Here is a 14,294-nt window from a genome sequence, read left to right as displayed (position 1 = left end):
CTTGCTGCTTTGTATCAATAGGTGCCTTACTCGCCTACATGTTGTTAAATGCAGTGGCGGCTGGTGACGAGATGTGAGGAGGATGGATTATTGACTGATATCCCTTTGGCCATAATATTGTGGCCATGTGTTGGCGGCCATACTCAAGAGGTCCCATGCAACCAGCCCTCCTGCATTGCATCCTGGGTAATGAACCATGTGGCCGTTGTGTCCTTTCAAACCTAACAGGAGGGTGAATTCTCACTACAGGCGGTAAATCCAACACCTGATTGGAACTGGAGGGGCTCAGCTGTGCCCCTAATGCCCCTCCAAGGATCAGAAAGGTGCTGACAGGCGAAATCAGCACTTTTGTGTGCTAACTGCTAAAGGATGATGCCAACATTAGCATAATGGCCCTAACATGTGCAGGTGTATCTTTTATGTATGGGTGGTTTATGGGGTGTGCTAACTGTCAAGAGACAGATCCTGCTAGCTGTTAGCATGAGATCATTGGTGCAGTTGATAGTCCTTGCTGCTGAGGTTAGCGAAAAGGCACTAACGCTTTGGGACCCATATGGCATTGCAGTGGTGATGAAAGACCATTTGTGGACTGAAGCTAGCCTTTAGCAGAAGATAAGCATTGCGATGTACAGCTAGCACAAAAGTGGAACAATTTGGTGGCTCCACAGTACTGAACTATGCAGACAGTTTTGGTTAGCATTAGCGCACTTGTGATGTTTGATACACTGACACCTCCGTGTCAATAGTTGTTGCCGCGGTGTCAGTAGTTGTTGCCGCGGTGTCAGTAGTTGTTGCCGCGGTGTCAGTAGCTGTTACCGCGGTGTCAGTAGCTGTTGCCGCGGTGTCAGTAGCTGTTGCCGCGGTGTCAGTAGCTGTTGCCGCGGTGTCAGTAGCTGTTGCCGCGGTGTCAGTAGCTGTTGCCGCGGTGTCAGTAGCTGTTGCCGCGGTGTCAGTAGCTGTTGCCGCGGTGTCAGTAGCTGTTGCCGCGGTGTCAATGGCTATTTGGTGTCAGAAGTAAGGACCAGCTCTTTGGGTGCTGTATTCCTCAAATAAATGTTTATTTGTCAAGTACACGGTTTACAGGTGTAAAAGGTGCAGTGAAAATGCTTGTGTGCCATTTCCTTTTAACAGTGCAGTACAATTATCAATCATCAGTCAATAAATGTCCACTTAGCACGACCAAGGGGACAGCTAGCTATAGGAGAGGGTGTGTCAATGCAATCAGAACCCTATAGTCATACAGGCTCTATCAATCAATACTGATAGTCAGTTCTCAGTTCTGTGGTCAATAAACCCACGAGAGTCATCATCTTCATCACTATGATGAGGAGTTTCCTATCTCAGTACAACAACTTTTTATTGTTGTTCATTTCCTTCTTCTTTATCCTTTTTCTTCTCCTCTGTTTATTTTCTGGGTGTGTCCATATTAGACATTGATTGGCCAGTGTGTTTTCTGAGGAGAAAAGAGAACACAATTTGCCATAGAAAAGAAGCCCTGGATAGATCTCCTGTTTCCAGAGGGACAGGTATAGAACCTTTCTCCTGGTGACAGGATAGCACGGCTTGCCAATATTCACACGTCCTCTGGCCCTTCCATTGACGTGGGGAGCCTCTAATGAATGGATTGGCATGCCCGTCACTGTTGCGCTGACGGTTGCTTCCATTGGCTGGATCAACCTTTGGCCCCATCTCTTCTACAGTCTGACTGATCCCAGATTAACCACTGCTGTGTGATGGGGAATGGGCAGAATGGGGAGGACAATTTCATGTTTTTGTGTGTCTCTTGCTCTCTGCTCTCTCCTCCTGTTAGTAATGGGGAATGTTAGTAATTGCTTGTTTTGCAGGTGTGTATGTGAGGGCTGATGTGATTGTTTTTAATGTGTGTAGTGTATGATATTGATTCTAAATACTAAAGTCTGTCTCCTCCAGGCGTTTTGAGGTGAGTCCAGTGTGTGCTGATCTGCAGGGTCAGATCCTGAAGTGCTACCAGGAACACAGTGGGAAGACTCTGCTCTGCTCCACCATCGCCTCCCGCTACCTGCAGTGTGTCAACCAAGCTAAACAGGTGGGCCCACGGGGTGTGTCTGTGTACCTTTGATACGGATGAATAACTTTTGTTGGTTTCTATCCCCATCTACTGTAATTTATAAGACATATTGTTTTGTTAACAAATCTCTACTGTCTCAACAGTAAAACATGAATGAGTTCTACATCTAATGAAAGCTTCTGTTTATTCCCATATTGCTGCATGATTTTGTTGTCTGAAAAGAATGGCAATAATGATCTTGCTCCGCCATGGGCAACCGCTACAGACATTAGAAAGTAAGTTGTACTGTTCCAGGATCTGTCTCTCCCAGTAGAGTAGCTATGGGCAATCGCTACAGACATTAGAAAGTAAGTTGTACTGTTCCAGGATCTGTCTCTCCCAGTAGAGTAGCTACCGCTACAGACATTAGAAAGTTGTACTGTTCCAGGATCTGTCTCTCCCAGTAGAGTAGCTCAGTGTTGTCTAGACATGTAGCTTCATCAGACCCCAGATGTATTTAGGTGACTATGTGTAGCATCACTAGAACAGTTCATTTCCTTCTTACATGACTTAATGGTTGTTGTCGGCCAAACATACACGTCTTTCTCTCTTCATCCGTCATTGAAACATGTGCATCTTAAAGCACTGTCAATAAACACACACACTCACACACACTCACACACTAACACACACTAACATATACACTAACACACACTAACACACATATACACTAACACACACTAACACACATATACACTAACACACACTAACACACACACATATACACTAACACATACACTAACATATACACTAACACACTAACACACTAACATATACACTAACACACACTAACACACTAACATATACACTAACACACTAACACACTAACATATACACTAACACACACTAACACACTAACATATACACTAACACACACTAACATATACACTAACACACACTAACACACTAACATATACACTAACACACACTAACACACATATACACTAACACACTAACATATACACTAACACACACTAACACACATATACACTAACACACACTAACACACACACATATACACTAACACACACTCACATATACACTAACATATACACTAACACACATATACACTAACACACATATACACTAACATATACACTAACACACATATACACTAACACACATATACACTAACACACATATACACTAACATATACACTAACACACATATACACTAACACACATATACACTAACACACATATACACTAACATATACACTAACACACATATACACTAACACACATATACACTAACACACACTCACATACACACTAACACACACTCACATACACACTAACACACACTAACACACATATACACTAACACACACTAACACACACACACATATACACTAACACACACTAACACATACACTAACATATACACTAACACACACTAACACACACTCACATACACACTCACACACACTCACATACACACTAACACACACTAACACACACTAACACACACTAACACACACTAACACACACTAACACACACTAACATACACTAACACACTCACATATACACTAACACACACTAACACACTAACATATACACTAACACACACTAACACACTAACACACACTAACACACACACACTAACACACTCACACACACTCACATATACACTAACACACACTAACACACACTCACACACACTAACACACACTCACATATACACTAACACACACTCACACACACTCACATATACACTAACACACACTAACACACACTCACATACACACTAACACACACTCACATATACACTAACACACACTCACACACACTCACATATACACTAACACACACTAACACACACTCACATATACACTAACACACACTAACACACACTCACATATACACTAACACACACTCACATATACACTAACACACACTAACACACACTCACATATACACTAACACACACTCGCATAGCTCGACTGGTCACACACACACATACAGTAACAAAGACTCGTGGCTGTCCCTGCGTTTGAGACCATAGTGTTTCTCGCTTGTTAAAACTCACTGTAAACTGTATGTTCAGAGGAAAGGTCTATTTCCATAATACCTGCTGACGCTGGCTGGTTTCTTTCACTGCTTAAGTGTGTGTTTAATTGAATAAGGTCCAGGCCAGACGACCAGGTCAGACGATGCCTTTCTGATACCATTGTCCTCTCGTTCTATTTCTATTGCTCTCAATTCATTGGAAAGTGGACGTGTTTTAGGCCCTCTAAGAAACGCATATGGTAATGGTATTGTCTCAACGTTGATATTAATGACACACACACACACACACACACACACACACACACACACAAAACACACAAAACACACAAGGATAGACGTAAACACACACACACTCTCTCCTCTGGCACTTTTCAATATACAGTAGTAGAGTCAGACAAAACTCAATTTATATTCAGATAGGTTTTCTATTAGATTTTTTCTTTTACAATTTGACAGTTTCTAGAGAACTGTGTTCCGCCGCTCTCCCCCGGGTATTAGTAATACATCTAGGGCCGCTGGGTGCGGCTAGGTTTTAAGCTATACATCATGTAAATAACACTATGTATTATTCATTTGTACGAGTGCTACCTACCTGTAGCCTCTTTGGAATCCCACAAGGCTGTGTGGTCCCTGCCGCACACTTTCACTGCTCTGATCTTGTAAATGTGGAAATCAGCCTGGAATATTATGGTAATCCACAGAGTTGATCAGCTTCCCGCAATCGAAATACACTCGTAGTGAGTGTGTTATCTGTGTAAGAAAGCTGTAACAATCATCAGGTGAGAGATAAAACAGAGCCCTGATAGAGCTCTACAGCAGGTGATACAGCCCACTGCAGAGGGACAATATAACCTAGTTAAAAGAATAGGAGAAGAGGTTATACAGCCCACTGCAGAGGGACAATATAACCTTGTTAAAAGAATAGAAGAAGAGGTGATCCAGCCCACTGCAGAGGGACAATATAACCTAGTTAAAAGAATAGGAGAAGAGGTGATCCAGCCCACTGCAGAGGGACAATATAACCTTGTTAAAAGAATAGAAGAAGAGGTGATCCAGCCCACTGCAGAGGGACAATATAACCTAGTTAAAAGAATAGAAGAAGAGGTGATACAGCCCACTGCAGAGGGACAATATAACCTAGTTAACCTGTCTAGGATCAGCGTGGCGCTAGCGGCACACCCCCCCCCCCCCCCACTGAAAAACCAGTGCCGCGAAATTCAAAAAAAATATTTTTTTAAAATATTTAACTTTCACACATTAAAGTCCAATACAGCTAATGAAAGACACAGATCTTGTGAATCCAGTCAACATTTCCGATTTTTAAAATGTTTTACAGGGAAGACACAATATGTAAAGATGTACATCTATTACCTAAAAACACATTAGCATAATCCACCATCTTTTATTTGTCCACCAACACCAGTAGCCATCACCAATTCGGCTAAACTAAGATATTTATAGCCCCTAACCAACAAAAAAACTCATTAGATGACAGTCTGATAACATATTTATGGTATGGGATAGGTTTTGTTAGAAAAAAGTGCATATTTCAGGTATATGGCATAGTTTACAATTGCACCCACCGTCACAAATGGACTAGAATAATTACAATGAGCAACGTGTTTACCTAACTACTAATCATCAAACATTTCGTAAAAATACACAGCATACACGAATCGAAAGACACAGATCCTGTGAATACAGACAATATTTCAGATTTTCTAAGTGTCTTACAGCGAAAACACAATAAATCGTTATATTAGCTTAGCACATAGCAATTAGCAGCCCAGCATTGATTCTAGCCAAAGTGAGCGATAAAAGTCAACATCGCCAAAAGATATTAATTTTTTCACTAACCTTCTCAGAATTCTTCCGATGACACTCCTGTAACATCACATTACAACATGCATATACAGTTTGATCGAAAATGTTTATATTTAGCCACCAAAATCATGGTTAGACAATGTGAAATGTAGACAAGCTGGTAAAGAAAAAGTCCTTGCGCCACTTAGACAGTGATCTACTCTTATACATAAATACTCATAAACGTGACTAAAAAATATAGGGTGGACAGGGATTGATAGACAATTTAATTCTTAATACAATTGCGTTATTACATTTTTTAATTTATCCTTACTTTTCAATACAGTTTGCGCCAAGCGAAGCTACGTCAAAAAACATGGCGTCCTAAGCCACTAAAATGTTTCGACAGAAACACGATTTATCATAATAAAAATGTCCTACCTTGAGCTGTTCTTCCATCAGTATCTTGGGCAAAGGATCCTTTCTTGGGAGAAATCGTCTTTTGGTGGAAAGCTGTCCTCTTGCCATGTGGAAATGTCAACTGCGTTCGGGATGAACTGAAAAGCGTGCCCAACTTTTCACATCGTTGCAAAAATAAATGTCCCAAAATCGCACTAAACGGATATAAATTGCTATAAAACGCTTTAAATTAACTACCTTATGATGTTTTTAACTCCTATAACGAGTGAAAAGATGACCGGAGAAATATAACAGACTAAACTAACGCTTGGAACAGGAGCGGGTCGGTGTCCAGCACGCGCGTTACGCAGCTCCAAAAGAATGACTAGCTTCAGGGTTTTTTCATTTGTAGGGCCTGTGAACGCGCAATCGACCCCATTGGAATCGTCATCACGTAAAGGCATCCAGGGGAAGACGTAAGAAGTGTCCGTATAGTCATAGCAACGACAGTGCCCTTTTAACTGACTTCAGAAGAGTGGCCAACATTTCTCAAATCTGACTCCATGTCAGGGAAATTGCTGTAGAATGGGCTCTGTTCCACTTAGAGACAAAATTTCAACTCCTATAGAAACTATAGACTGTTTTCTATCCAATAATAATAATAATATGCATATTGTACGATCAAGGATTTTGTGGGAAGCCGTTTCAAAAATTAGCCAAATTAGCATAAATAGTCTAAACAGCACCCCCATCCCCAACAGGTTAAAAGAATAGAAGAAGAGGTGATACAGCCCACTGCAGAGGGACAATATAACCTAGTAAAAAGAATAGAAGAAGAGGTGATCCAGCCCACTGCAGAGGGACAATATAACCTTGTTAAAAGAATAGAAGAAGAGGTGATACAGCCCACTGCAGAGGGACAATATAACCTAGTTAAAAGAATAGAAGAAGAGGTGATCCAGCCCACTGCAGAGGGACAATATAACCTAGTTAAAAGAATAGAAGAAGAGGTAATACAGCCCACTGGAGAGGGACAATATAACCTGGTTAAAAGAATAGAAGAAGAGGTGATACAGCCCACTGCAGAGGGACAATATAACCTAGTAAAAAGAATAGAAGAAGAGGTGATACAAGTAATGATTTGTGGTTTATTATTATAGCAGATGCGGTAGAGTAGCTACACAGTAACCGAGCAGGAAGCTATGTGGAGGGGTCGAATTTATCAAGCACCAGATAAGACCTAGATGGGGTCAAATCTCTGCCTCTTGTCTGTGTCTCAATTCATCTTTCTGTGATTCCTTGCATCCTTCTCAATGTCCCTCCCCTCTGACCTTCTCCAATGTGTTTTGGGAAGGAGGCAAAATCGACGAAAGATGATGAATTGAGAAGGAGCCCCAGTTTAGCTATAAAAGACAAACTTACCCTCCACAAGCCCTGATACACTTCACACTCCACTCAAAACCCCAGCACCCTTCAAGCTTCAAACGGCCCGCTAAACCACTAAACATGCCTGTAATGAATTACCCCTAGATAGGATTGTCCACTCCATCACCATTGAACACACAATAATAATATGACATAATCAGTCTGAATATTGACTGGTCCAAGAGAGGGGAAAGACTATAGGGTTGTCATCAGACAGGCCTTTGTGACTAATAATTACTAGTATTCCTTATCATTGGCCCGCGATAATATTTAGACCTTGATGGCCTCTCTCGCGCACACACACACACACTCCCTGTCACTTTATAATACACACAATGCTAAATGGGTCCAGATAGCGACTGACTGGGGTTATTATATAGAAAGAGGGGGAATAGAGCGACTGGAAGGACGGATAAAGAGGAAGAAGACTCTCTTTTGAGAGGCCCATGAATAGAATGCTTATCACGGGGGCCGATCTCTCTCTTCATTGCATATTCTCGCTGCATGACCACTTCTTGCCTTGTTGCCTCCCCCAGTCATCTTGGATCTCAGAGGTCTTACTAGCTGCTATAGCTTTTTTGGGATGTAAAAATCTCAAATAAATCTTTTAAACCGTGTTTAAAACAGCTTGTTCTATGTTTGACGTGATCCTGCTGTAAACCAGTTAGCATGCTGTCTGACCATATCTATTCAGTTCAGCTACCTCCCTTCTGTCACATTACAGCATTATATAAGGCCCCAGCCTTCAACATGTGACTTGTTGGAGCCCCTCATTGCTTGTTGTTGACTGTTAGGGTGGGCAGAGTAAATGTTGTTCATCTGTAATGACTGGTGTCATGGTAGTATAGAGTGTATTCTGTTAGGTTGGACAGAGTAAATGTTGTTCATCTGTAATGACTGGTGTCATGGTAGTATAGAGTGTAGTCTGTTAGGTTGAGCAGAGTAAATGTTGTTCATCTGTAATGACTGGTGTCATGGTAGTATAGAGTGTAGTCTGTTAGGTTGGACAGAGTAAATGTTGTTCATCTGTAATGACTGGTGTCATGGTAGTATAGAGTGTAGTCTGTTAGGTTGGACAGAGTAAATGTTGTTCATCTGTAATGACTGGTGTCATGGTAGTATAGAGTGTAGTCTGTTAGGTTGGACAGAGTAAATGTTGTTCATCTGTAATGACTGGTGTCATGGTAGTATAGAGTGTAGTCTGTTAGGTTGGACAGAGTAAATGTTGTTCATCTGTAATGACTGGTGTCATGGTAGTATAGAGTGTAGTCTGTTAGGTTGGACAGAGTAAATGTTGTTCATCTGTAATGACTGTCATGGTAGTATAGAGTGTAGTCTGTTAGGTTGGACAGAGTAAATGTTGTTCATCTGTAATGACTGTCATGGTAGTATAGAGTGTAGTCTGTTAGGTTGGGCAGAGTAAATGTTGTTCATCTGTAATGACTGGTGTCATGGTAGTATAGAGTGTAGTCTGTTAGGTTGGACAGAGTAAATGTTGTTCATCTGTAATGACTGGTGTCATGGTAGTATAGAGTGTAGTCTGTTAGGTTGGACAGAGTAAATGTTGTTCATCTGTAATGACTGGTGTCATGGTAGTATAGAGTGTAGTCTGTTAGGTTGGGCAGAGTAAATGTTGTTCATCTGTAATGACTGGTGTCATGGTAGTATAGAGTGTAGTCTGTTAGGTTGGACAGAGTAAATGTTGTTCATCTGTAATGACTGGTGTCATGGTAGTATAGAGTGTAGTCTGTTAGGTTGGACAGAGTAAATGTTGTTCATCTGTAATGACTGGTGTCATGGTAGTATAGAGTGTAGTCTGTTAGGTTGGACAGAGTAAATGTTGTTCATCTGTAATGACTGTCATGGTAGTATAGAGTGTAGTCTGTTAGGTTGGACAGAGTAAATGTTGTTCATCTGTAATGACTGTCATGGTAGTATAGAGTGTAGTCTGTTAGGTTGGACAGAGTAAATGTTGTTCATCTGTAATGACTGTCATGGTAGTATAGAGTGTAGTCTGTTAGGTTGGACAGAGTAAATGTTGTTCATCTGTAATGACTGGTGTCATGGTAGTATAGAGTGTAGTCTGTTAGGTTGGACAGAGTAAATGTTGTTCATCTGTAATGACTGGTGTCATGGTAGTATAGAGTGTAGTCTGTTAGGTTGGACAGAGTAAATGTTGTTCATCTGTAATGACTGTCATGGTAGTATAGAGTGTAGTCTGTTAGGTTGGACAGAGTAAATGTTGTTCATCTGTAATGACTGGTGTCATGGTAGTATAGAGTGTAGTCTGTTAGGTTGGACAGAGTAAATGTTGTTCATCTGTAATGACTGGTGTCATGGTAGTATAGAGTGTAGTCTGTTAGGTTGGACAGAGTAAATGTTGTTCATCTGTAATGACTGTCATGGTAGTATAGAGTGTAGTCTGTTAGGTTGGACAGAGTAAATGTTGTTCATCTGTAATGACTGTCATGGTAGTATAGAGTGTAGTCTGTTAGGTTGGACAGAGTAAATGTTGTTCATCTGTAATGACTGGTGTCATGGTAGTATAGAGTGTAGTCTGTTAGGTTGGACAGAGTAAATGTTGTTCATCTGTAATGACTGTCATGGTAGTATAGAGTGTAGTCTGTTAGGTTGGGCAGAGTAAATGTTGTTCATCTGTAATGACTGGTGTCATGGTAGTATAGAGTGTAGTCTGTTAGGTTGGACAGAGTAAATGTTGTTCATCTGTAATGACTGGTGTCATGGTAGTATAGAGTGTAGTCTGTTAGGTTGGACAGAGTAAATGTTGTTCATCTGTAATGACTGGTGTCATGGTAGTATAGAGTGTAGTCTGTTAGGTTGGACAGAGTAAATGTTGTTCATCTGTAATGACTGGTGTCATGGTAGTATAGAGTGTAGTCTGTTAGGTTGGACAGAGTAAATGTTGTTCATCTGTAATGACTGGTGTCATGGTAGTATAGAGTGTAGTCTGTTAGGTTGGACAGAGTAAATGTTGTTCATCTGTAATGACTGGTGTCATGGTAGTATAGAGTGTAGTCTGTTAGGTTGGACAGAGTAAATGTTGTTCATCTGTAATGACTGTCATGGTAGTATAGAGTGTAGTCTGTTAGGTTGGACAGAGTAAATGTTGTTCATCTGTAATGACTGGTGTCATGGTAGTATAGAGTGTAGTCTGTTAGGTTGGACAGAGTAAATGTTGTTCATCTGTAATGACTGGTGTCATGGTAGTATAGAGTGTAGTCTGTTAGGTTGGACAGAGTAAATGTTGTTCATCTGTAATGACTGGTGTCATGGTAGTATAGAGTGTAGTCTGTTAGGTTGGACAGAGTAAATGTTGTTCATCTGTAAGGACTGGTGTCATGGTAGTATAGAGTGTAGTCTGTTAGGTTGGACAGAGTAAATGTTGTTCATCTGTAAGGACTGGTGTCATGGTAGTATAGAGTGTAGTCTGTTAGGTTGGACAGAGTAAATGTTGTTCATCTGTAATGACTGGTGTCATGGTAGTATAGAGTGTAGTCTGTTAGGTTGGACAGAGTAAATGTTGTTCATCTGTAATGACTGGTGTCATGGTAGTATAGAGTGTAGTCTGTTAGGTTGGACAGAGTAAATGTTGTTCATCTGTAATGACTGGTGTCATGGTAGTATAGAGTGTAGTCTGTTAGGTTGGACAGAGTAAATGTTGTTCATCTGTAATGACTGGTGTCATGGTAGTATAGAGTGTAGTCTGTTAGGTTGGACAGAGTAAATGTTGTTCATCTGTAAGGACTGGTGTCATGGTAGTATAGAGTGTAGTCTGTTAGGTTGGACAGAGTAAATGTTGTTCATCTGTAATGACTGGTGTCATGGTAGTATAGAGTGTAGTCTAGTGTGTAGAATGAATTGATCCGCTTGCTGTTGGACAGCTATAGGAAGGCACCGACATGGATGAATCTAATCTAGAGCACAAATCAATCTACTACCCCTCCCTCCCTCCCTCTCTCCTCCTCCCTCTCTCTCCTCCTCCCTCTCTCTCCTCCTCCCTCTCTCTCCCCCTCCCTCTCTCTCCTCCTCCCTCTCTCTCCCCCTATCTGCATAGTCAGTCGCTTTGTGTTTTTCTCCTTTGTTCTCCCTCTTAAGTAAAAGACACTTTTCTGTGTTCCCTCACATTGTTTTCCTCTCCCCTCCCCATCTCCTCTAATTGTCCTCACCACACTTCTCCTGGAAGGTTTCATTGTGAGGCATCAAATGCTATAGCCTGTATCAAATGGGGACGGACAGGGAGGGTGGCGTGTTGGGGACGGACAGGGAGGGTGACGTGTTGGGGACGGACAGGGAGGGTGACGTGTTGGGGACGGACAGGGAGGGTGACGTGTTGGGGACGGACAGGGAGGGTGACGTGTTGGGGACGGACAGGGAGGGTGACGTGTTGGGGACGGACAGGGAGGGTGACGTGTTGGGGACGGACAGGGAGGGTGACGTGTTGGGGACGGACAGGGAGGGTGACGTGTTGGGGACGGACAGGGAGGGTGACGTGTTGGGGACGGACAGGGAGGGTGACGTGTTGGGGATTTGTGGCAAGAGTTATGGCTAATATGAAATCCCCTCCCCTCTCTCTCTCTACCTCCCTCCTCCCCTCTCTCTCTCTACCTCCCTCCTCCCCTCTCTCACGTTCTCTCTTTTTTTTATCCTGTTGTTCCAGAACAAGTTGAGGACTGGGGGCTAAGCGGGAGGTGCTGTGGCATTACGGTTTACCAACCCTTTATCGACTGCAAATGAGTGGAGAGGAGAGTAAGCACCAGAGATCGCAACCCCGACTCGAGGTAGAATCAGAACCGCAACCTGACCAGAACCAGGAACACAAGAAAACCAGACAACCCTGAGAGAGAGATGGACACCCCTTAGCCCAACACCCTTCTCCCCCCACCCCCACTGACCCCCAACACCCTTTACTCCTTCGTAAGATCCCACCTACGGTACCTGCACCCCTTCTCCCCCACCCCACTCCACTGCATGTCTATCTCTACTACCAAGAGGGAGGAGGACAACGGTAGCACTTCCTAAAGAGTACAGCGCAGTAGCTCCATCACGCAGCAGCAGTAGAAGAATTGCAGCTGTCCGCCATGTTGGAGACGCATGAATACATGCAGAGACGGAGAGTTTAAGTCTAGGCGGAGTCCACCAGAACCAATGCAGGCCCAGAGCTGAAGATATCCTCACGGACTGAACCACCATCATTACCAACACGCACCACCACCCAACCAGCTCACCCCTCTTACAAAGCCACTAGTCCGCCCCATCACCACACCCTCTATCATAAACCTACATGATCACATGACTTCTATCCACAAGGCTTCACCCTGCTGTATCCCTCTATCCACTATATAAACCTACATGATCACATGACTTCTATCCACCAGGCTTCACCCTGCTGTATCCCTCTATCCACTATATAAACCTACATGATCACATGACTTCTATCCACCAGGCTTCACCCTGCTGTATCCCTCTATCCACTATATAAACCTACATGATCACATGACTTCTATCCACCAGGCTTCACCCTGCTGTATCCCTCTATCCCTGTGCACTGTCCTGCACACACCATTGTGTTAGTAATGCATCTAGTTGTCCTGCACACACACCATTGTGTTAGTAATGCATCTGCTTGTTTTGTTTTCATCCTAACCGTGTCAAAATCACGTCTGATCAGAGGAAATTAAAGAATGATACCGGAATTGACCTTGTTGTCGTTGAATGTGTCTCTCAATGTTAAATGTGAACGAGGGTGTGTGTGTGCTTATTACTCCTTTCAATGTTAAATGTGAAAGAGAGGGTGTGTGTGTGTGAGACTCCCTATTGTGTAGTCTCTGTGTTGTGTATTTCTATGTAAGTGACATCAGAAGGACGACTGTTCTTCAGCGACGGAGCCGCAGTCATCTTGTCTCCCTGGCGACAACGCACCTGGCAGACGAAGAGAGACCGAAACCCTCTCAGAGAGAGAGATGGAAAGGAAGAGAGGGAACACTCCTCACACTTGTATCCTCCTCCCTTCCTCTCAGACTTGTCATCAGTCCTCTGTGCTGCTCCAGTTCAGTGGAGGACTACAAATCTCTTTACCGCTCCTCTCACTCTCTCTTTCCCCGCACACAAACTAATACTACCAGCGACAAGACTGCTTCACAATGCCGTCTGCACTCTATACCAGACACTGTGTGTGTGTGTGTGTGTGTCGTGTGTCCGTGATCCACTGGTCTGTTGGGATGTCAGGTTCATCATCCCAGCTGGAGATGTTGAGAAGAAACCTTATCTCAACTCCGTGTCAGACACACACACACACACACATACACACACACACACACACACACACAGACCTACACACACAGACCTACACATACACAGACCTACACACACACACACACACACACACACACACACACACACAGACCTACACATACACACACACACACAGACCTACACACACACACAGTCTACAGAATGGAGTGTGCACGCATTAGTAAGTCTGTGTCTGATCCCTCCATGTCAGTCACTGTTTGATTTGGTGGTTAGGGCTGAGTGACTTTTAGGGTGGTG

At 42.8% G+C, this 14,294-nt stretch overlaps 1 long non-coding RNA gene across 1 annotated transcript; it reads left to right on the top strand.

Annotated features, from left to right (window-relative positions):
• Positions 1–1,144: 1,144 nt before the first annotated feature.
• Positions 1,145–13,442, top strand: LOC129845455 (uncharacterized). Its single transcript, XR_008758054.1, has 2 exons — positions 1,145–2,065; positions 12,403–13,442. It is a non-coding gene; the product is annotated as an uncharacterized LOC129845455 (long non-coding RNA).
• Positions 13,443–14,294: the final 852 nt, after the last annotated feature.

Source organism: Salvelinus fontinalis, unplaced genomic scaffold, assembly GCF_029448725.1.
Source record: "Salvelinus fontinalis isolate EN_2023a unplaced genomic scaffold, ASM2944872v1 scaffold_0309, whole genome shotgun sequence".
NCBI classification, from domain to species: Eukaryota; Metazoa; Chordata; class Actinopteri; order Salmoniformes; family Salmonidae; genus Salvelinus; species Salvelinus fontinalis.
This window is presented reverse-complemented; position numbering and strand designations above follow the sequence as displayed.